Here is a 24,324-nt window from a genome sequence, read left to right as displayed (position 1 = left end):
GATGAGCCTGTAGGCCATCTTCCCTCATGGTCAGTTCACGCAGAAGAACTTGCTCAACTATAGTGCTTTGTATTTTATCAGGAACAAACGACCTTTGACCTCATCCCCTTCATTTTTTCTTTTCTCCTCCTATTCCTCTTTGTCTCCCAATACCAGGATTATTTTTCCAAAACACAATCACCTGTGCTCTTGTTCATATCATCCTGAGATTCTGACCTGTGTGTCATCAGTTTTGCTACTGAATGTTCACACATGGATAAATGTGCTGTTTGAGTTCATTTTTTGATGCTTGAGGTAGTTATATTGTGTGTTTGAGTTTTCTAAATGAGAACATGGTTAAACCTGTGCAAAATGATGGCGTTTTTGTGTAGAGTTTTGCAGAAAACACTGAGCAAATTGGAAAGTGTGTGCAAACAGGTGAAATGTGTTAACAGATTTGAGAAACATGTCTTTGTTTTGAGAACTGTATGAATGGTTTGGAAAAATGGGCCAAATGAATCAGTTATAGTGTGTTAGCAATCGAGAAAAACTGTAATATGCAGTCGCTAGGGTGTTCAAGGTGGTTTGTTGACAGTTACTCGCTGGTCCTTACTTTCAATATGCTAGTTTCATTGTGTTAATTAAATATTTGTCACACAGAAATCTATTATGTTAAAAAGCAAATTATACATGAAATGAACACACAGTTCATTTACATTTTCTGAACATTAGCCTACGGTCCTCTGTATATTTATATATTCACAGAATGTTTCAGACAGGTTTTGTGTAACAGCCTGATAAGAACTAAGTGTTTTCCAAAGATAATTTTTATGATTTATTTTATTTATGACCCTAAATTTCCCAGAACTTTCAAGGAACCAAATATTGTTAGCTGGGATCACCTTTTCAAGCGGAAAGCCGACTAAACAAGCTCTGACGTCAAACAGACTCACCAAAAGCGTGTGAAAGCGCCCTTTGATATTTTTCCAACAAGATTTAACAGCACTATTTTTTCTCTTCTATTTTTTGTCTGGGACGAATTGTATCATAAATAAAATGATGCTATAGCATTAGTGAAAAGCCAGAGTGTTTTATTGGACTACGCAATATGACTTCATCCATAATTAAAATTTATACCTGCTGTATTCTCTGAAATGGTCGGTGGCCTCATCTCTTCCATCACATTCGAAGGAATCAGTGACAAAAACATTAGCAGAAATGTCAGGAGAGGCTAGCAAACAGAGTATATGTGTGCAGTTTGGCATTAGCAGTGATGACAGTGTTTGATTTTTGAGGTTACAGAGCTCATTAAAGCTCTGGGCCTGAAGCGTTACTTTAAATAAAAAGCCACCCTGATACTGTATGTATTTTATAAACATGTGCAAACATGCATAGCTTTTTATGCCCACTCAAGTTTCATAATGAGAGGTACTTAATCTTAATTACTGATGTCGCAACAATGTTCTCTTTCACTTTTCTTTTTTTTTCTTCTTTCTTTCTCTTTCTTTCTTTGTGGGTCAGTGAAGAGTAACCTGTTGATCATCAACCTCAGGAGGTAAAACTAAATGTTTATATTGTAATTTGATTTATTATTTTATTATATATATATATATATATATATATATATATATATATATATTTTTTTTTTTTTTTTACAATTGTTTGCTTTTTCTAAACAAAGTGTAAATGCCTTGTTTGAGATATTTCAGAGATCAAAGTATGTAATATTTTAATAAGAGTATAAATAATTAAAAACTGAAGTAATGGCTGCTGAAAATTCAGGTTTGCATCAAAGAGAAAAAAAAAGTATTTTTAAAGTATGCTAAAACAGATAAGGAATTGTATTTTATTGTATTATAATTATTATGAAATATCTATTTATTTTATTTTGTAATAATGTTTTGCAAATATCCCTGAAATGTGAAATACTAAAATGTGAGTCAAATCAAAAGATCACAGTGATTACATTGTGAAAAAATAAATAAATAAATAAATAGTGACTAGTATTAGTGATTTTATTATATATATATATATATATATATATATATATATATATAATAAAATCACTAATTACTTAAAATGAAAATGACAAAAATACAATATAGTTCACAAGACCAATATGATTCCCATTATGACGCAATCATATTCTCATGTGGTCTAATATACATTATTTTCTGGAATAAATCTAACTTGTCATTTTTTTGTAATAAATCGTAATCTCTCTATTTGTATAATGTTCATCAGCTCACTAAGCCACACATCAAATGTTGGAACCGAGTTCAGTTTCCACCTCCTTTTTGCAAGAACCATAAATAAGGAGATAGATGGTGTTCATGATGTTCATACCTATTAAAGGAGGGTTCATAAATAACCCCAAAGAACATTACACATTTTATAGACCTTGTACTTTTGAATTCTGCTTTATCTATTAGTTCTCACTTTAAAAAAAAAACTGTTTTGGTACACCTAAGAATTTCAGGTTAGTGGAAACACCATCTAACCTCTTCATCAAAAGAACAACCTGTTATTTGCAGCTTTCACATTCAGTTAGTCTGTAGCAGCACTATGATTCTTTGATGAGAATGGTTCATATAGATTCATTTTCTCAATGTGAATAAAGGATTTGGATATTTAATTACATTAGGATTTAGATATTTAATGTTATTTAATTATTTTGCATATAAAGTGGACAGATGTACAGTGCAGAGTTTCGTTGAAACTCATAAATTACTGGTGATTCAGTCCATCAGTCTGAGGCTGGTGAGGAGAGGTTTCTTTTCAAAGCTCTGGTAATACTAAGGAGTTGCTTTAGTAGAGAAGCCTAGCCTGTGGGTAAAGTTTGCTCATACAGAATGGCTCCTTTCCAGTACCAAGTGAGATTGCTGTTTATTGCCATACATAGACAGCATCCTAGCTCACATAAAACCTCTTAAATTACTTATTTGGATTGCTCTACATAGCCAGCGATTCTGTATGTCGTGCAAATAATGCTCCTCATGTGAGTTTCATTAAAGTAGTGATTTTGTCTCAGATGTTTCTCCTAGGTCCTCAGGAGACATCATAATTGATACAAATGAGACAATTGTTGACATACAGTAAGAGTTCAGAGCTATAAATTGAATGTGGATAGTGGCTCACAATGTTTGGTCTTGAAACAATTTTGATGAAATACGAGTTCATATTGACATCTCAAGAGTTTCACTCTTAAAAATAAAGGTTCTTTATTGGCAAGAACCTTTAACATCCATGGAACCTTTCTATTGCACAAAAAGCTCTTTGAAGTGGAAAAAGGTACTTTAGAACCTTTATTTTTAGTGTTTGATTACATATAGAATCTCTGTATTTCTGAGAACAGTTTGAGACATGTTGAGATCTACTCTGAAACTAGAAAGGACACTTAAGAGATAACTATGGTCTTTTAAGGAGAAACACCTAAGTAGCATCAGTCTGTGTGCTGTCTGTGAGAAACTATTGTGTGATTTCATCTTTTCTAGGGATCAAAACACACTGGAGGACCAGGTCTGTGTGTGTGTGTGTGTATGAATCAAGCCTCCGTATTGTTTTAATTACAGCATGAGACAATGGCCTTCGTCAGTGGGAGTGATCTGGTCGGGATCATCCAGTGTTGGATGCCACAATCAATAGATGTTGCTGCCAAGCTGTTGGGCTTACCCATGACCTCAGGGGCTTTCCTGCCCTATCTTCCTTGTATCCTTCTTCTCTGTCTTTGATTGTTGCCTGTCTTCACTCTGGGATTTCCCTAGTGTCAGTCAGTGCCCTGTTGCTCATCTTATTTCTCTCAAATCACCATCAGATGGCGTCTTTATTTGAACATTAGGACATTCCCATAGTTCAAACAGCAGAGCATAGCGTTAACAACTCGAATGTCATCGGTTCGAATTCCATAATTCATGATAAATGTATAGCTTGAATGTATTCGCTTTAGATAAAAGCAAGCCGAATGTATGAATATGTGTAAAATGTTTTAGCCAACTTTGAACACCAAAGCATCACTTGTGTTTTTACTGTGGAACATGCATTAGCTGGATTTGAGCTAAAGAAGTAAAAAATTACAACACTGTTGCAGTTTTGTTATTCTTATTGTATCAATTCAAATTTGTTTTCGTAGTGAAATAAAGCTACAACAAGCTGAAATAAAACTACAAAAGTATAATGCAATTATTACCCAAAAAAGTGATCTTAATATATACATTGTGTGTGTGTGTGTGTCAGATTTCATCACTGAATTTACATATTTGAATTGACATAACTGAAACAATCTTGGCAAGCAGTTTTGGAGGTTTATGTCTTTCCTCATTCAGTTAGATTCATGCTTAAACCCTACATAGAAAATAGCTGGGCAAATTTTGCCAAGATGGCCTCCAAATGAACCAACTTATTTGTATTTGCATAATTTCTAGGTTTACTGTATCTTAACTCATAGATATTACTTTAAAAATGAGGTGTGACCATCTATAATTTTTCATTTTGCTCTTCATGCCACGTCCTTTCCGTTAGCAAGGATTTCATGACAGATCATATCTTACCATACAACATCTGCGGTGGCACTGTTTATGGAAGAATTCCAGTGGAGAAATGGCGTTTGAATTGCAAAGTACCACAAAATGACTCTGTTTCGCATAAGGGAACGCATCGTGTGCCAGATTCACAGAGTGGAAAATGGAACACAAATCTCGACATCTCTCTGACTTGAGTCTATATTCCAAAAAAATTATCTCCGATTTCAATTTTCACCACTCTTCACACCTCTGATCTTTAGTACAGAGATCATGTTACAGTCAGAAATAATTAGACCCGGTAATTACACTGTGCTTCGTGACTAAGTTGTGTTTAGCGATATAATGACACAGCAGTCAAAGCTCAGTCGAATGCCTTTGTTGTTTCACAATTAACCGTATCTCTGCTCCCCATTGCCTACAGTGATCCTTAATGTTGTGTAATGTGTCACAACGTGCACGCCTGTCTTTTAAATTGTAGTTATTTTCCCTGTCCCAGCACCGACGTTTGGAAAGGGGTGTGAGAAGCATGAGAAAGAACTACTGCAGGGCACAAAAGGGTCATTCCCTGTACGTCTGACCGGTCACGTGCATGCTTTGATGACGCCTGCGTTCGGGTTCAGACGTATAGCAGCTCACGTGTTTTCCGAGGGGAGGAAACATGTTTGAAGATCAGTGCAAGATCGTCTTGGATGTTCTAACACCTAATTTGAGCCTGAACTGAGTCTGACACCACAAAGCGGATTCCTGAAAGTCACAGAGACTGAATTCATAACCACATTTAATCGCTGACAATGTTTCAGCATCCTATTATGGTTATTTATCTCTGCAATGTTTTGCAATTAACATTGTTTAATGACAGTCAACTGTATGAGTCAATTAGGTTTTAAATATATCAAGACTGACAACAACCAAATGAGAGAAAGGAAAAACACTCACTAAATTCAGTAAAGTCTTACAGCGACTTTGGCTCTGCAAGTTTTATGTGGTAATAGTCCCATATGTATTTAAATTAAGTCAATGGCTTTTTTTCTCAGAATTCAGAACATACCCTTCTACGTCAGTCAGGTTCAATATTTTGGAAGCCTGTTACTGCCTTCGAAGAGAGAAAAAATTTTTTTTTTTCCTTTCTTTCTTTTCGAAGTTAATATCTCACGATTCAGATGCTATTCTGATTTCGTTTTTCTTTTCTTAGAAATGTAAGACAAACTAAGAATTCTGACTTTTAAGAGTTTCTCATAATCTCATAATTCTTAATCTCTCAATTCTGACCTTTTTCTCAGAATTCATTAAAAAATAAAATACATTTAAAAAATAATGTAATTTAAACTTTTTATCTCACAGTTCTGACTTTTCTTCTGAGAATTACGAGTTAAACATTTGAACACATTCTCGTTTAGAATTATTATTTTTTTTTTCACTTTTTTAAAATATCTTATTTTAAATGTAACATCTCACTGTAATCTGATTCTCAAAAATGAATGGGTACAGTATAATGCCATTTTCATCATTTGATTGCCATGATTGATTATAGTACACATTTTCTCTTCATATAAATCAAATTTTGTACATTCATTTTAAAAGTTTAGCTATTTATAATGTATGAAAGCCCATTTCAATCCACAGAATATATATAAAAAAGATAATTGTGACTTTTTTAATCACTTTTTTCCTCATAGTTACAAAAAATTTGGAAATGTAAGTTATGTATAAACTCAAAATTGAGAGAAAACACAAGGATTGAGATGTTAAGAATATTAGATGCATCATTACATAATGCATAATATAATGAACAAATGTTTATCAATGAATGAATCATGTTTTACATGCTATTCATTATTTATTTGTGGTTGTTTTTTTGTTTACAGATACATCATAACAGTGGCATCTCAGTAACATGCACTGTCTTAAATCCCATTAGTCACCGCATCACACTGCTCATTTGTATAAAGTTATACATTTCTCAGCATGTTCTTGCACATTGCTGGACACACCCACATGACAGTGGTTGTTGTTGTTGTTGTTAAGCATAAGTTTTAATGCCCATTTCGAGTGGTGTCAGAAAGAGCAAGATGGAAGAGAGTGAAAGAAAAAGGAAGACGCTGGTCGTTTTCTGTGCCAAAGATTTGGCTACTCAACCTTTTCTCATTCTCATTTCACATCTCTCATCTTGTCTCCTCTCCACCCGTTTGGATGACACGTGTGTAAATCTCATCGACCTTTAAGTGGATCCCGGGCTGCTTTCCCAATGGCACTGTTTCCTAACGTCACAAGCGCTCGTCTGTATTTATGAAGTCCTGTGTGATCATCCATCAGCGTGACAGCTCACTGTGATGCTCCAGAGGACGCTTTGTGCTTATTTATGGATTTTGTAAATAAATTATGAGAAACATTAATTCAAATCTGTAAACATTTTCCCCTCTTGACATCTTTCATATTCATACGTGACATATTGGTCTGTCTTGGCACACAGGTTGTAAAGTCCTTTGGGTTCATGAGAAGGAAAACACCAGGTAATTCGCTTGACCCGGCGAAGTGCAAACACTTATATATCATAAAACGAATTCTCTCACTCCCAAAGTGGCCTGCGAGAGTGATCAGACAGGGACTGCATAGAAAAGCACCTCAGAAACCTGGGATGTAATGATTCAGATTTGTCATGGTTTGATTTTTATCATGCTTTGATTATGGTTTTGCTTCGTTACTTCTATCAGCAAAAGGGAAGTTGAATTGAAATGACAGGAAGAGAAACATTCTGAATTGCAATTCAAAGAAATTCAAAACAGACATAGATTATAGACGGACAGACAGACAGACAGACAGACAGACAGACAGACAGATAGATAGATAGATAGATAGATAGATAGATAGATAGATAGATAGATAGATAGATAGATAGATAGATAGATAGATAGATAGATAGATAGATAGATAGATAGATAGATAGATAGAAAGATAGATAGATAGAAAGATAGACAGACAGACAGACAGATGGCAATGCATGCCAAAATTATCAGTGTTGAGTACATTCAGTTCTGTCATCTAGCCTCGGACTGCATTTGTGCTAAAAATGTGAGGAATTCTGGGCAGGTTCCTTCAAGTATTTTTATAGTGGCAGACAATGACGTCACAGTAACAGACTATAGATGAGCTGTGTGTATGTGTGTCTACAAGCATTTGTTTTCTTAGGCTGTTATTAATGACAGCTCCATGCAAGCACACAAATCTCACAGGCACGGATTATGACTTATTTGAACTCCTAGGTGTACCCAAATACATTCATCACCTACCTACAGAGGACGACAGTTTCACCTCTCCACCTCATGTAGGACTTAAGATAAAAATGAATACTTGTGTTTGTGATTCTAAAATGTTTAATATATGTTGGGCAAAAGGTTAAGCCTTAGATTTGGAGTAACTCACAGAGTAACTCATAATACATTTAATGTTCACCAGGAAATCTGGAACATAGCCCTCCTATCAAACCAGGGTCTAGTTAGTTTTGGCAGTTTCCAAAACAACACCATAATATGAACAAAGGGCTTGTTTCCATTGGTGGCAATTCAAAAAGAAACAGTGTATTCTAGAAAGAAAAAAGAAAAAAACTGCATACCATGACAAAAATGTACCATTGATTTATTTGACCAAAGCAAATTTCAATATCCATATTTCACAGAAAAAAATGTATTTAAATATATTTTAAAATCTCAATTATTTCTGAGATGCAAAGCTGAATTTTTCAGCAGCCATTAATCCAGATACATGTTGAAAACATATATTAGGGCTGGGAAAGTTTATGCGTTATTATCAATATAATTAATGATAATAACAGTATTATAATTAATTAACGCTGACAATTATTTTATCATGCATTAACGCAGATTATTATTATTATTATTTGGAATGTCCATTGCTCACTGGCTCTAAATACACATACAGACAAACCATGGGTCACAGGAGGGGTGGGATTTTGATCAGTACTGGCTTAGGAAGGGCATCATCATGCATCTCAACCAATGAGAGCATTTGGGGCATTTGGGGGCATTTGAGAGCATTCTGTAGCTCTCACATGACCACTCCCGATAAAATTTATTAGGCTAAGCCTCAACATTCACAAACCACTGTTCACAGTTATTTTTAACAGAAAACTAAGCATGGGCTGCTGCAAGCATGGTTTGTCATGGCAGAATGCGAGCAGTACTTTAAATAAAATAAAAGTGTGCAATACACTACTTTTGAATTCATTATTGAATTTTGCACATAACAATGTGATTAATTGCAATTAATCACAGAAAAATCATGTGATTAATCGCGATTAAAAAAAATTTAATCGTTGCCCAGCACTAATACATATATATATACATATCAGTTTTTTTACTTTCTATTCATCAAAGAATCTTCACAACACTATTAAGCAGCAAAAAAGTTTTCAGCATTGCTAACACAAAATGTTTCTTGAGCAGGAAATCAGCATATTAGAATGATTTCTGAAGGATCATGTGACACTTTTCTGGATTAACGGCTGCTAAAAATTCAGCCATGCATCACAGAAATAACTGACATTTTAAAATGAATTGTATTGATACAACTGCCTTGGTTTTCATAAGAGACTTATTTCAAAAACATGCAAAATCTTACCAAACCCAAACTTTTGAATGGTTATAAATAAGGTATTCAGTTATATAAATGTAGGCCAGACCAGCGTTTATCCATTGGGAATTTATTAGGTAGTATAAAGTGTAACATCAGCTTGAGTAAATTGCACAGATGACTAGTGGACCAGGACTATGCATTAAAAAGTAAGTAGGGTCAGTTTTGATTTTACAGCATATGCTCTGTTGGAGGAGTGTTTGAGCATGCTCAGACACGATTAAAGGCAAAAACCTGACGAGGACTAAGAAATGGCCTTACAAGAGCAGAAGCACTCCTGCCACACATCTCCTTCTCAACTGGCACCAATCATAATTACATAGAGAGAGAAACATTGCTAAGCAAACATATCCAATACAATCACACGCAATACGACTCCAAGTAGTTACCAAAACACCGGTCTAAACTTTAACAAGAAACGGTAAATATTTACAGGCTTGGAGTGTCTCAGACCGCAGACCGCAGTGGCCTCTTGGAGCGGAGTTTCAGAGTGTGACCGTGGCTTTAAGTTTGGAGTTTGTTTATATGAGACCAGGTTCAGGGAGGTTGTGTTTGCCTCCTTGGGTCAATCAAGTTTACACTGGCCTGATTGAGATATTTGATAGTCGCCAGGCAACAAGCATCAACAAGTCGTCACCTGCCATGCAACCAGCGTGTATCTCGACTCCTAGCGCAGCACACGCTTCCTTGGCATGTGTTTGAGAAACGCATCAGGAGTGTTTTGATTGGCCACAGCATTTGGTCCTACTTTAGTCCAAGACTGCTGACAAATTAGTCGTGAAACCCCGGACATTGCATTAAAGGTGGCCTTAGTGAATATGCGCAGAGACCATCATATGAACTCCAGCTCCGCATCTGTGAGATTAATAGACAGGCTGGAGTGCTACATCTGTCTAATCTCTTTATGACTTTGGCTTTCCATGACAGGCATTTTAGTTAACATCGTGGAGATTTAAGTTTCTGCAGTTTATCAAAGTTTCACAGAGAGCTGGATCGTGACAAGTTGCATGTGAGCTAACCCAAAATTAAATCAATGACAGAAGAAGTGTGGAAGAGAGGTCCAAAAACAGTGCTCATTATTGAAGGACTTGGGCTCTGTTCCAAAACCTAGTGAGTTGACTACATAGGCAGCATTTCAAGGCATCATAGAAAGAATATTGCAGAAGTGTATATTATTTTAGGAGAAGTCTAACGATTGCAATTATGCTTTGTGGAGAGGACAATCCCATAATGCATTGCAATGAGCTGGCAGACAATGTGACAAAAATTTAAATGATCTTACAGTTTTTCTCGATTGCTAACACACACTTCATGAAACAATTCACCATTTTCTCACAACTATAAACACAATCTCAAAACTACACACCAACTTGTGCAAACTTCCAGGTCAAAATCAAATAGTTTAGTCAAAAACATGTTCTGTTTAATCAGACTCAAACTTTGATGATATATCAGATGATACACAAACCTGCCAAATGCACAGACTATTTTTCTGCCTAGAGAACACTAGTGAGATCAATTCAAAACACTGTTACAAAAACCTCCGTTTGGGAAATAGGAATCCTTTGCCAGTCAATGACTGTTACTGTATACAACATAAATAGAGGGGTGCAAATACAGTAAAATTCAGCAATACACTTTAAGAAACGTTTATTTCATTACACTACTGTAAAGAGATCTACATAGAATAATGAAAGTGCTCTCATCTGAAGTGATGCTGCTATGTACTGTAATTATACTGTATGTGTCAGTAGTATTGAAACCTTGTAGATGAGCCTGTAGGCCAACTTCCCTCATGGTCAGTTCATGCAGAAGAACATGGTCAAATATAGTGCTTTGTATTTCATCAGGAAAAAATGACCTTTGACCTCATCCCCTTCATTTTTCTTTTCTCCTCCTATTCCTCTTTGTCTCCCAATACCAGGATAAATTTTCCAAAACACATAATCACCTGTGCTCTTGTTCATATCATCCTGAGATTCTGATCTGCGTGTCATCAGTTTTGCTACTTAATGTTTACACATGGATAAATGTGTGCTGTTCAAGTTCGTTTTTTGATGCTTGAGTTAATTATATTGTGTGTTTGTGTTTTCTGAATGAGAACATGGTTAAACCTGTGCAAAATGATGGCGTTTTTGTGAAGAGTTTTGCAGAAAACACTGAGCAAATTGGAACGTGTGCAATCAGGTGAAATGTGTTAAAAATTCTGAAAAACGTGTCTTTGTTTCGAGAACTGTATGAATTGTAGGGTTATACATAGAAATAATTTAATTTAGCTCAAAGGGAATCATTTATGGTTTTATAGGGAATTTGAACAGAATCACTGTTTTGCGGCTGATCACTGAGTCGGCAGCGATTCACTGAACGAGCCGTATAACATTAATTCTGCACTGGATATTAAAATCCAAAATATAGTGAAAACACTATTAATAAGCACAGTAACAAGATCGGCAGATTAAGACATTAACTTGTAAGCACAAAACACAAGATATTTATCTTTTCAATATAAATAAGACTTTATTTATATAAACCTAAGACATAAACTAATCTAACACAGGAACACACGCATTCACACATTCACACGTTGCAGAAAGAGAGAAAGGATGAGTTTAGAGAATGAGAATGTGAAATCCCAAGTTTATAGCAATATGTGCTATTGCACAGTCCTGAACAACCATCAATCACTTAATTAACCCTCGCATTGAGTTTCTCAATGAGGCTACAATTTATATTAAATGCACCAGTTCAGTTAGACCTGAAGGTTACTTGCTTGCGTTGCCTTTGTGTTACAGGGATTCCCTTCTGTTGTCGTCGTTGCAGGAAATGGGTTTTCCCAAGTTGGTGATTGGCTGGAAGTTCAGTAGTCTTTGTAGTGAAGTCTTGGGAAGCCAATGGTTGGGCGTTGGCTGAGGATGGTTTTGGAGTCAGTTGCTGGTTGAAGTTTGAAGCGGGTGCAGTCGGAGCTGGACTTTGCGGCAAACTTAACTTTTGAACATGAGACTCAACGGAAAGAAAAGAAACAAAAGTAAAAGAATAAAATGAGTAAGGAGACTAGGTGGTTTTTCCTCTCATCGTGGTGTTGAGTAGTAACTGGCCGGTAGGCCAGAGCACGCTCAAAGAGCGTTAAAAGCAACATCAAAACGAGAAGGGCAGATTTGATGGTGTCCTGAGTTTTTAAACTCGGCTTTTGGACACATCCCATCTGGTGTCTTGACCAATTGGATAGGCTATTTTCTTAGCTAGGGTTGTTCATTCCATCATAAATCAGCATGTTATCAGTCACATGGTCCGAATTTTACACACTCTTGCAAAGTATACTTTTGGATGTGATTTCTATAACCAGAATATGATACATTTGACAAAGAATCAATTGGAAGAAACGTTTCAAGCTAGAATTGTCAAGCTCATACATACCAAACACGAATAAACCTTAAAGTCATTCAATAGTTATTAAAAAGACATACATAATATGTGCTTAAAACATGATAGTCTAATGTGTGGTTACATACATAATATAGTGTTATGCCTAGCAATGTCCTTTTAAGATTTAGGCTTGCTTCAGAGGTCGGAGCTTGGAATCTGATTTATGATGTTGTCCTGTTTTCTTGGGGTCTCTTCTGGAATTTCGGCTCTTCATGTTTCGATGTTCCGATCGAATCTTAGTTTTGTCTGACTCGTTCTGATCCTACAGAATGGTGTGGAAAATTGGGCCAAATGAATCAGTTATAGTGTGTTAGCAATCGAGAAAAACTGTAATCTTCACTCAATACTACAAAAAGTCAATATTTCTATTGCAGTCTAATAAAGAGTAGGCTATTTTTATATTTCTTCATCATTACGGTGGCCATACGTCTTCTTTTTCCTGCATATGTCCTGGACAGATTTTAAATTTACTTAAAATGTCTGAGATTTGGCTTTGTTTTTTTTTTCTATTAATGTGATTTTTACAGTCCTCATAGATTATTTGTATGTGTATTTGCATTACTTTGACTATTCTCTGTAGATCCCACGTTTCACATGCCACGATTGGTCAATTTTGTACAATGCCTGCATGCTATTGGTCAAACTGCTTTTCAGCCTTCAGCAAGTATGAAAACAATAGGAAAACAAAGCCAAAACTCAAACATTTTAGGCAATTTATAAATCTCGCCTAGAATATGTCTAAGAAAAAGAGGATGCATTTTCAACCTAAGCATCATTGGCTTAGCAACACACTAACACCAAACTATTGAAACCTACTGTGGTTCAAGTAAGGAGTGATATTTGTTTGCTGCCTAAATTAGGTTTTATTTCAGTATGGATGCTGCCTATGAACGTAGTAGCCTATGTAGACTGTAGACAGCACAGCAGCTCAGTAGGATTTGGAACAGAGGCTCAATCTTAAATCCACAGCTTTCTCTTTCTTTCAGTCCAATATGTAACGACTTATTTCAGTTCTTGTGAGAGAGATGGAATATTTATTTCCCCCCTTTAGTTATTAGTGCAGTTTGTACATTTTGTTTCAGTAGCCTAACTGGTGGTTTGGAAGTGCAAGCGCCACCAAATCATGGAGCAGACATTAACGTCCCAAGTTCTGAACTTCTTTTTTTTTTAAACTAACCGATTTAATCTTTTCTTTTTTTTTCTGTTATGGCGGTCACATTAAAACTTGATGAAATAGACTATTTTAACATGCATCCATGCTAACATCATTATTTTCACTCCCTTTTTTCACACCCTTTTTGAATAGACTTTGTTGTTTTACTCTTGTTCCAGACTGTTAATCTTAAAATATGAAAATTCATAATAAAAAAAGAGTAATTACTACATATTTAAAACTATGAAATATGAACCATTTAAATATTTATTTTGTCCTGTGTGCATGTTTACACAAACTGTTAATTTTTGTGGCATAAAAAGTACTTTGGTTACCAATGAGTCAACAGTGTCAGTTAAGTGGCAACTATTTTGGATTAAAAGTCTTCCGACCAGCAAGTAAATTTTACTTATTTCAGCTGAGAAGAGATTAGGTATAGCAGACAAATGCTACTTAATTTATCTCTTACTGTAACAGTTATTTTCAGTAGATACTATGTCTGATTATAGCTATGGCCTATTTTGTCCTGCTATGTCTTTAAGACTTTGTCTGTTACAATGTGAAATGAGATCAAGAAAGTAAAATGACAAAACAATCCGCACTGAAATTAACTGCAATCCCTGCAAACTTTCACATTTACAATGCTAAACTATTGTTACCAAATGCAAAGTTTCTCAGGGGAACGCAAACGTTTTCCAATTGAATGCAGAAGTGTTGCGACCACACACAGTTTGTTGGGGGAGTGCAAAAGTTTTCCAAGTGAATGCAAATGTTTTGTTACTGAACACAAAGTTTCTCACTCGGGCGCAAAAGTTTTGTGACCGAAAGCAAAGGTTCTCAGGGCAGCACAAACATTTTGTGACCAAACGCAAAGCTTATCGGAAAAGAGCAAAAGTATTGTGAGTGAATGCAAAGTTTCTCAAGGGGGCACAACATTTTTGTGACTGAACACAAAGTTTCTTGGAAAAGCCCAAAATTATTGTAACTGAATTCCAATTTTTCAATGGCTGCAGAAGTTTTTTTTTTATTATTTTTTTAATCAAACACATAGGTGCAAAACACTTTTCCAAGTGAACGCAAAATGCACAGTTTCTTAGGGGAGCGCAAAAGTTCTACAAGTGAACGCAAAGTTTTGTAACCAAACACAAAGCTTTTATTGGGAACACAAAAGTTTTCCAAGTGAATACAAAACTATGACCAAAGCAAAGTTTCTCGGCAGAGGGCACATATTTCTAAGTGAGCGCAAAACTTTTGTGACATAAAAAGCGATTAAATATTTTTCCTTCCATCTCATATATTTTCCATTACCACATTCCCTTCAGGGCTCCATAAGAATGAAATGATTAGGAATATTGTTAAAAATAAACTTCAGATGTTAAACATCAACTTTCGTTTCTTGTTCTGGTTAAGTAATAATAGTATCCATCCTACCTCTAGCTATTACCTCACTATGACTATGCAGACAGAATGAATTTTGTTGATGTGTACTGTAAATGTGGGCAGTCACGGTTGGTGTGGTCAAATATATTCATCTGTTTAAGATCAGAGAGTTATGAAAGTTCAGAATGAGCCGTTTTATCAGGTTTATTTTTCGATAAATGCTCTTTTTCCACAGTGCAAGAAGTTGCAGTATGTTTTCATAGCACTAGGAACTGAAGTAAAATGTGATTCCTCATGATATGAGGGACTCGTAGTTGGGAAAACCAGCGGTCATATTTTCATGCTTTGACAGTCTCTCTCACACAGTTTCAAGCATGCTTCATCCTGGGTGGGTGTTTGAACTCTGTGTATCCAGATTTGAGAACAGCACAAGCAAACTGTGTTTGGCCACTGTGTTTGGACAGCATGGCCAGGTCTCCCAGGGTGACTTTATGAGGAGCTGAAAGACCTATGGCACAGTGATCCCCTTTCCCCAGGCTGCAGAGCAGGCCTGATGTCCCCTCTGGCTCTTTTAGAAACAGCTCTTTAGGCAGGAGTCCAAGTTCCCAGGGCAATGCAGCGCATTTGCGTAACTCCAGATGTCCATCTGTTCGGTGGTTTGGGAGGGAATTTGAATCCTTTTCTCCAACAGCTTTCCATCACCCAGCTCCCCATTGCATCTACTATCTTTGGCTGTTTCCACCTATGAACTGGGGTGCGAAACCCGGGTCAGGCTTACCATAGTGGGGTGCGTGGTGAGGAGTATCTGGCGGCAAGACGTGACCTTAACGTCGGACCCACCGAAAAGCAGGGTCAACTATCCCGAGGCTGCAATGAAGCCATGGCAGTGTGGGCAAATGTACACACAGGGAGAGAGTATGTTTGGAATTGCTGTCTGACTGATTGTGTTGTGTGGGATTGGGAAAACTAGCCATCAATCAACAAGATCACGTGTATCACGCCTGAGTAACGCTTTCACGTTATGCTCTCTCAAGCGCAGAAAGATTTCAGAGCGAAAAGTGGTTCAGAGCATCCCTGTTGTGGAGGTTGTGCTCCGTGACCTATTCAGTCATCCAAATCAGTCCTGTGAGGTGCATTTCATTACAAAATCTCAGTGGAAACATAGTTTTTCTTGGGTGTTTATATTGCAAATTACACAATTTTCCTACAGTGCTGCAACACGCGCACACACACACATACACTCAGCTCATGAATTACAGCGGCATCACATGAAAATAATAATAAAACTAGTCGCTGTTTACTGCAACCGGTCAAAAGTGTGTGTACTCCAGTCAGAAGCCAATATCAATAATCTTTCAGCATCTTGAAAGTATTTATAAAACACCAGCTTCCCGTTTCAACAACAGTCCTCCATATTCTATGCCACTGCACTCTGATTAAATAAATCTCCCTCGTGCTTTTAAGCAGACACGTCAAACGTGCCACTGACACATTTCATTTGAGTCATAAGTGAAACTCTATTAACTTTTTAACACCATCACACCTAACCGGGTGCAATACAAGATATCATTTTAACATTATAATTGAGAGTATAGCCTAGTGGTTTTCAACATTTTTGGCTTGAAGGCCATCCATAGTTTATCACAATAATTGAAGGTACCCCAGTATTGTATATTTCCTCCAAAGCTGATTGTTTTCAACTTTTTTATTAACAGAAACTGGGAGTGTTGTAATTAATTTATTGTAATTCTAGAAATGTTATATACAATTCCAATTCACATCTTGATGGTGTTTATAGTGTCTCCAGATTTGTGTGTATTAATTTTAAAAAGGGACTTTTATTTTGAAACACTACGCCTCTTGCACTACACCTTTAACAGAGGGTGAGACCCAAACAACCCATTGCCTTGATGCTTTACCACACGGACAGCCAATGCAATTTACTGAGTTGTCCTGAGACACTACAATACATTTTGCAATGTTGTTTTATTTAGCTTCAATCTGACCAATGTGTCTACTACCTTTATATACCAAATTTATAAGCCAAATAACCTGCTAACTTAATATGACTTGACTGATTAGTCTATTATCTCATACTGTTAGCCGATTAGCCAGGTATCTTAAAATACCATGTACTCATTAGCCTGCTAGCTTAGCATATATGCTAAGTTACTAATGTACCATTATTACTATTATTACAATCACTATCAATTTACAGTCTCTCTCTCTCTATCTCTCTCTCTCTCTCTCTTATTCAAGAAATTGAGCAAATGTATTGCTGACTCATGCACTACACAGATTTTTGGCCAATCCAATGCTCTCTAGATTGAGTATGTCACATTGACTGAGTATTATTCACATAAAGCTTTTGAAAAACTTGTAAAACTTTGTACATTTGCCATCTGTTAGAAGTGTGCTGTGATAAAAAGTGGATGTTTCTCAACAGACTACACCAAAGAATTAATGTGCCGGCCTTAAGAAAATACTACAAAGAGAAGAAAAACTTAAAGACCGGTCGGCCTCGGCCAAAATACACATTCAAATACACAAAATTCCTTTCTCAATGGCTGCCGATAGTGGATTTGACAGATCTGCACTGGACTGTGGGATTTGGATGATCACTTGAAGATGCCATAAAAGATTAGCACAACACGAGGTAGCCAACTTCAAGAAACAGCAATACCAGCAGGTGGGTCATTATCATTTCTCAAAATGCTGGTTCTACTTTTACCTCTCATGGTGACTAAGCTCATAGTTATATTTTTTCCTCTGAGGCTCTTTCAGTCGAAGGAGATAATCAGTGAACGAAAACAGAAAGAAAGACAGGCACAACAATGTCCTTCATTCTCTTGCCTGGCAGATGTTTACCAAACTATTAGCAGCTGTGATAGGCCAGGTATGTTCCTGAGCTAAAAAGTGGTTCTGCATGACAGCCAAAGAGAAAAGAAATAGCCCATATACCACAGGCATTTCTATTTATATCCTCCAATGAGGGCCTCAGGCCCATCGGTTCTCTGAGAGGAGACACGCACAACATTTCCCCTCAGCGCTATACGCTAATACCTCGGTGTCCGTTTCACTTTGACGCTTTGTCATGTTTCTCATATTTCATCAATATAACCCTACTCTCTGTGTTTGTGCACTGTCAAGTGGGATTTCTTGCGTGTGGCAAAGCGCTGACATACAGATTTGTTTCTTCTAGTAAAAAAAAAAAAAAAAACTCGATTTCTAAGAAAATGAAGGAAGACCTGTTTCCAGTCAATGAAAGCGTAATGTTTTTGTTAAAAGTCAGATTGTTGGATTTACCGTAGTAGCTATGTGTAATGATGTGGATTTTATGGATCTTATAATGAAATGTATATATTTTTTTAACATTGCTGTATATGGCAGAGGCACTTATACGCTTAATGCATAATATGACAACTGTAGTCCTGCCTTAACAGACTAGGCACTAAGTTAAAAACATGAATTCAGCATAAATAATATTGAATCCAGAATGTAAAAATATGCAATCTACTCCGCTTTCCTGTAATTCTGCAAGCCTGCAGCTTTAAAGTTTGCTTTCTTTTAATTCAGCCAACTGCTCACGCCATGACTTCTAGTAGTCTATATGAATTTGCAGGTCAGAGTTCACCAAACTTGAACTTTGGAGTACAGCAAAAAGCAAAACTTCTTCACATGAGTTTGCAGTCTCCAGCATTCCCATGCGTATGAATGGAAGTGAATGGAATGAAAAGTGTTACAATCGCCAATTACATTTTTTATCACAAAGCTCAATATGGCGGATGTATATGGAATTCCCGCCTCACAATTAAAATAGCTTTTATGCACAATTGATTTTACCAGTGGCACTTATGTTACCAGTGTTGTCAGATTATAATAATAATTAGACATTTTACTGTTTTTAGAGCTTGAGAATGCAGTCGAATTTGACAGCCATAGTGTGAAGCTAGTTTGTTTCATTGTGGTTAGTTAGCTGACAGTTCAGCCTATAGTTGCTTAATGATTAAGCTGCTATACGGAAATGCATAAAATAATACTTATATGTGTTATAATGCACATGTGAATAATGTCCTTCTGTGGCTGTTATAAAAGCTCACAGAGTCCAATCACCATGCTTGATTATTCATATTTTTATCCAAAGCCACTTACAAATGATAAATGCTGCAAAACGAACTTTAAAGTGAAACATGCATATTTGTCACAAACTGAGGACTCCATGTACCTTATATGAGGCATTATCCCACAGCAGCAGAATAATGCCTCATGCATATCACAGTTCTCTGGTATCAGTATGAGAATGGGAGATTGTCTCCAGCAAGTCATATTTTGCTTGCAGACACTTCAAGTATTCCCTAGAGTTCACTGGAGACAGGTAACTTTTGTTTCCATCCCCCCCCCTGGCTCACCTGAGAATTTAATGATACTTTCTGAAATGCCCTCCTCAGTTTGTGTGACTGCGTCGACTGCTCTTCCATCCTCATGTTTGTCCGCAGGGGAAATTTTGAACCTTTATGAGTTTTCAGAGCTCAGGTTTCTGTAGAGGGTATCATAAATGATAGTTTATGGCTCAGAGGAATCTTTATCCTGCCACCTACCACAGCTATGAAAGGGCTTCCCCGACTAAAGAATTGAATGGGTGGAGCTAGAACTGAATGCTGACGAAGAGTTTTCAGATAGTTTGAACAACCAGAAGCATTTTGTCTCACAGGTACTCAGGATTTTGTTTCCCTGATTCACGGCTCACATTTCCATTTAACTTGAGAGCTGAACGATGATATAACTGACTTTGTTACAACATTACCTACCCACAAACAAACAAAATATACTTTTACAGTATGTGCCCTCATAATCTTTGATCAAAAACATTTGCTGACAGGATTTTTAATTGAATTGAATTGAGTTGAATTTTAATTAATTAATGTAATTATTTTCTATAACCTACCTACAAACAAATCTTTATGTTTTTAAAAGCTAGTTTACAGAAACCTTAATCAAAAACATTTGCTAAAATGCTATGCGTGGACAGGTTTGTTTTTGGCAAAAATTGCATTTTCAGAAATATCTGTGTGTGTGAACGAAACCATATTTTCTATAATCTACCAACAAGCAAACCTCTTTTAATACTTGTTTAGCATCATAATGTAAATAAAAAATTTGAAAGTTTTAAAGTGTGTCAGAACCAAAATGATTTTATGTGCCCTTGTAACCTTTAATTAAAAACATTAATGTATGTCACCCGACTACACGTCACAATAGGGAAGAAGAGATGATCACAATTTCTATTTCATGCCAACCAATGTTGTTGTATTTGCTAAAACACTATGGCTGTGGACAGGATTTGGTTGTTTTGTAAAAACTGAATTTTCAGAAATATCTGTATATATGTGAGCAAGACTACATAACCTACCCACAAATAAACCTATATTTTAAAACTAGTTTACCATCTTGTAAATGGAAATCAGTGTTAAAATGCATTTTTATTTTATGGATGTTGACGTTGGTCTTTCATTACTGGACGTTGGAACTGGTGTTCTACAGGCCTTCAAATTAAGACAGATACTGTGAGGTTCACATTTATTCTTTACACCTCGAGGTACTGATGAGCATGTTGTTGCAGACGTCAGTCTTGTCGTGTAGCACGCTATCGGCATGTGTCAGGCTCTCATTTGCTGCCAGATAAAGCTTGGCCGGATGCCCAGTCTCATCACTCGTGTGGGGCTGCGTGCCGCCTCACCTGTAAGAACTGAGATCCCACTAAAACAATATTGCCTTACGTGCCAGAAATCAGAAACTGCATTTTCCACGTACGCCAGGAGAATTTATAGCCGGCTTATGCGTTTGGTGACACAAAACGTATCGTTTACCCTTCGGGGCTGTTGCATATTTGTGTCATACGTCAAATTGAGCTGTTTAACCCTCATGTTTTGTTTAAGGTCTGTGAAATCTTTTGAATATACAGTGAAGTAGCAGGTTAACACTTCATAACTTTATTCTAATAGTATAAGAACTTGTTTGTAAGAACTTGATAACATGCATCAAACCAAAACGTTCTCAGAAACAGACAATAAGAAACATGAATAAATGCAGTTTATTTTTGGGGAGAGAGAAATTGATATTTTTATATTTTTTAACTTGATCAAAAAGGACAGTAAAGACAGACTTTTACATTCTCACAAAAAAAATACAATAAATTATTGTCTTATAAACTTGCTATTCATCAAAAAAATTAAAAAATGCTTTAGTTTCCACAGAAATATTAAGCAGCACGACTGTTTTCAACATGAAATGTTTCTTGAACAGCAAATCAGCATATTAGGATGATTTCTGAAGAATCTTGTGACACTGAAGACTGGAGTAATGATGCTGAAAATTCAGCTTTGCATCACAGGACAAAATAAAATTTGAAAATACATTAAAATAGAAAGCAGTTGTTTTAAATTGTAATAATATTTCACAGTATTACTGATTTTACTGTATTTTTATGTGACGTGATGAGCATTAGAAAAACATTAACGTCAAATCTCTAAAATCTATTTTTGAAAGTTTAAGTAACTGTTTGCATCATTTCTAATGGATTAGTGACTCTTTCACATAGCATGACTAGCACGGTGTTTACTAAATGTTTGCTGAGTCCTGACTTTTCTGTAGTACGTGTGCAAACATGTGAGGTGCAGGCTGCAGGTGTTGTTTGACAAGTGCAGTTCTGCATAGCTTTGCTCTTTCCTTTTTTATGTTTGTCAAAAGTCTGCAAATCTCTTAAGTCTCATATTTGAACAGAATGTTTTGTATGTCATCGACAGTGCCCACACAGCGGTAACGTCACTAATGTTTATTTTGTGAAGGCATGCGAGTTCATTGGGTGGAGAAGTCTTCGACAGGTTGCGACTGAAGGTAATGTACCAGAGTTTTGTTACGATCACAATGTCCAGAGGGTTTAGTCTTAATAGCCCTCTTCACCGTGAATCATGGTCTTTTGAGTTCTCTTGACAATAATGAGTTAATTGGTGGTGGTTGCTGTTGAATTGATTTAACAGCTCAGCACAAACCTGCGTTAATGTCGTTGACCTACATAATTGCTCACGTTTCAACACTCTCTGCAGCTACTGCAAGTGGAAAAAATTTTAATGTCGTACCAGTTTATTGAAGTTGCATATTGTCGCACGCATGGGATACCCTGTGTACACGTGAGGTACCTTCCCTGCAGTGTAGCATCATAGTGGGCTGGAGGAGAACCCTTGACCTCTATTACTGCTTTCCAACCCCCAAAGCTCTTTATAGCTTTTTAAAGTGCACTGCTCCCTCTGTTGACACGTCAAATTTCAAAATCACAGAGTAAAAGCTATTTCACAGCTTTCATTTCACAAGTTGTTCATTTAGCTATCAATTTTGTCTCAGCTGTTTCTTCTTAAAGGGATAGTTCACCAAAAATAAACAACCTTGTGGTGTTCCAAACCTGAGTTTCTTTCTTCTGTTGAGCTCAAAATAAATGATTCTGAAGAGTGTTGGTAACCAAACAGTTGCTGGTAGCAATTAACTTAAGTATTTGTTCCCCCTACTATGGAAGTCAATGGTTACCATCAACTATTTGGTTACCAACATTCTTCAAAATATCTTCTTTTGTGTTCAACGGAAAAAAGGAACTCACACAGGTTTGGAACTTGAGGGCGACTAAATCATGACAGAATTTTCCATTTTTTAGCAATACATGTGTTTAATAAACACACATAGTAACACACTGGTCCTTAGCTGGCCATGTGTTGGTCCTAAGCTGGTCCTAAACAACTAGCTCAAGCTCAGGACCAGCTTAGGACCAGCACTTTACCAGTTTAAACCAGCTCAAACCAGCAGCCATGCTTCAAAACATACCTAACCAGCATATGCTACTTTTTTTTTTTTTAAACACGGAAGACTGTTCCAAAATCTAGTAAGCAGCTAGGAAGAACATCCGAGATGGTGAGCAAAGTAAGATAAATATTGACTATAAAACATTCAGTACTAAAATCAATATCACTAAAAATAGTTCAACCTAATTGACCACATCCGGGGGCGAACGCTGGCGCGTCCTAGCTGCCGCTGTTCCCAGGTGTTTATTGTTTTAATTTTTTACTTTTTATTGAATTGTTTCTAATGCTGCAACGGTCTGGCTTAAGTTTTTAAACTATAAGCATACATCCGGAGAAATCCATGTCCGACTCTTTTAAACTCTGCTGTTACACGGATTGTTTGGTTGCTCTCTGTGTTATTTTCGGCTGTTTAAGATCGGAAAAATGAGGCTCTACGCGACGGTTCCATGGAGCATCTTGAACTGGATGATCTTACTTACACTATTTCAGCCTGCTGTGTCGGTACTTCAATATAGTGCCGAAGAACTTCTACAGTTTTGTTTCAATCACTATCCATCTCCTCTGGATCTTAATTTTTTCACTGACATTCCTAAGCCTCGTCGCAAATATATTCATCGCGGATCAAGACGGAATTACAATTATCACGACTCAAACTCTATAAAGTCCTTCTGGTCATCATCTTCGCGTTCGACAAGAAAATCGGAACGAAACGCGGATCACTCTGTCCTAGCCCATCTAGGCAAGTCAACAATCACCGAATCTACAACGAACGTTTTTACGTTTGGATTATTTAACATTCGTTCAATCAACAACAAAGCGCCATTGGTTTGGGATCTACTGAATGATTGTAAGTTTGATTTCCTCTGTTTGACTGAGACATGGCAGCAACACAATGATTTCTCTCAGCTGAATCAGTCCATTCCTCCAGGTTTTGCTTATGCTTGTCAACCCCGAGTCTCGGGTCGGGGAGGTGGCCTAGCAATGCTTTACAATAAGAAATGGAAGGTCTCTACTATAGCTGTACCTTCCTACGCTACTTTTGAATCTATGGTGCTACAAGTTAATGGACCAGTACCCACCATCATAACAACTGTTTATCGTCCACCTAAATTTAATACAAATTTTTTAACTGAACTTTCTGCTTTTTTAACTTTATTATGTTCTGTTTCTCCGAATGTGATTATGGTTGGTGATTTTAATATCCATGTTGATAAAGCTACTGCTACTGATACAAAAGCCTTTCTATCATGTTTGGATAGCTTTGGACTGAAACAGTTTATTGATTTTCCAACTCATTCAAAAGGTCACACACTTGATCTTATATGTTGTACTGGAATAATACCTCTTGATTGTAGTTCACGTGACCTGTCTATAT

The sequence above is a fragment of the Onychostoma macrolepis genome, chromosome 09, assembly GCF_012432095.1.
Source record: "Onychostoma macrolepis isolate SWU-2019 chromosome 09, ASM1243209v1, whole genome shotgun sequence".
Lineage (NCBI taxonomy): Eukaryota > Metazoa > Chordata > Actinopteri > Cypriniformes > Cyprinidae > Onychostoma > Onychostoma macrolepis.
Note: the sequence above shows the minus strand (reverse complement) of the source record.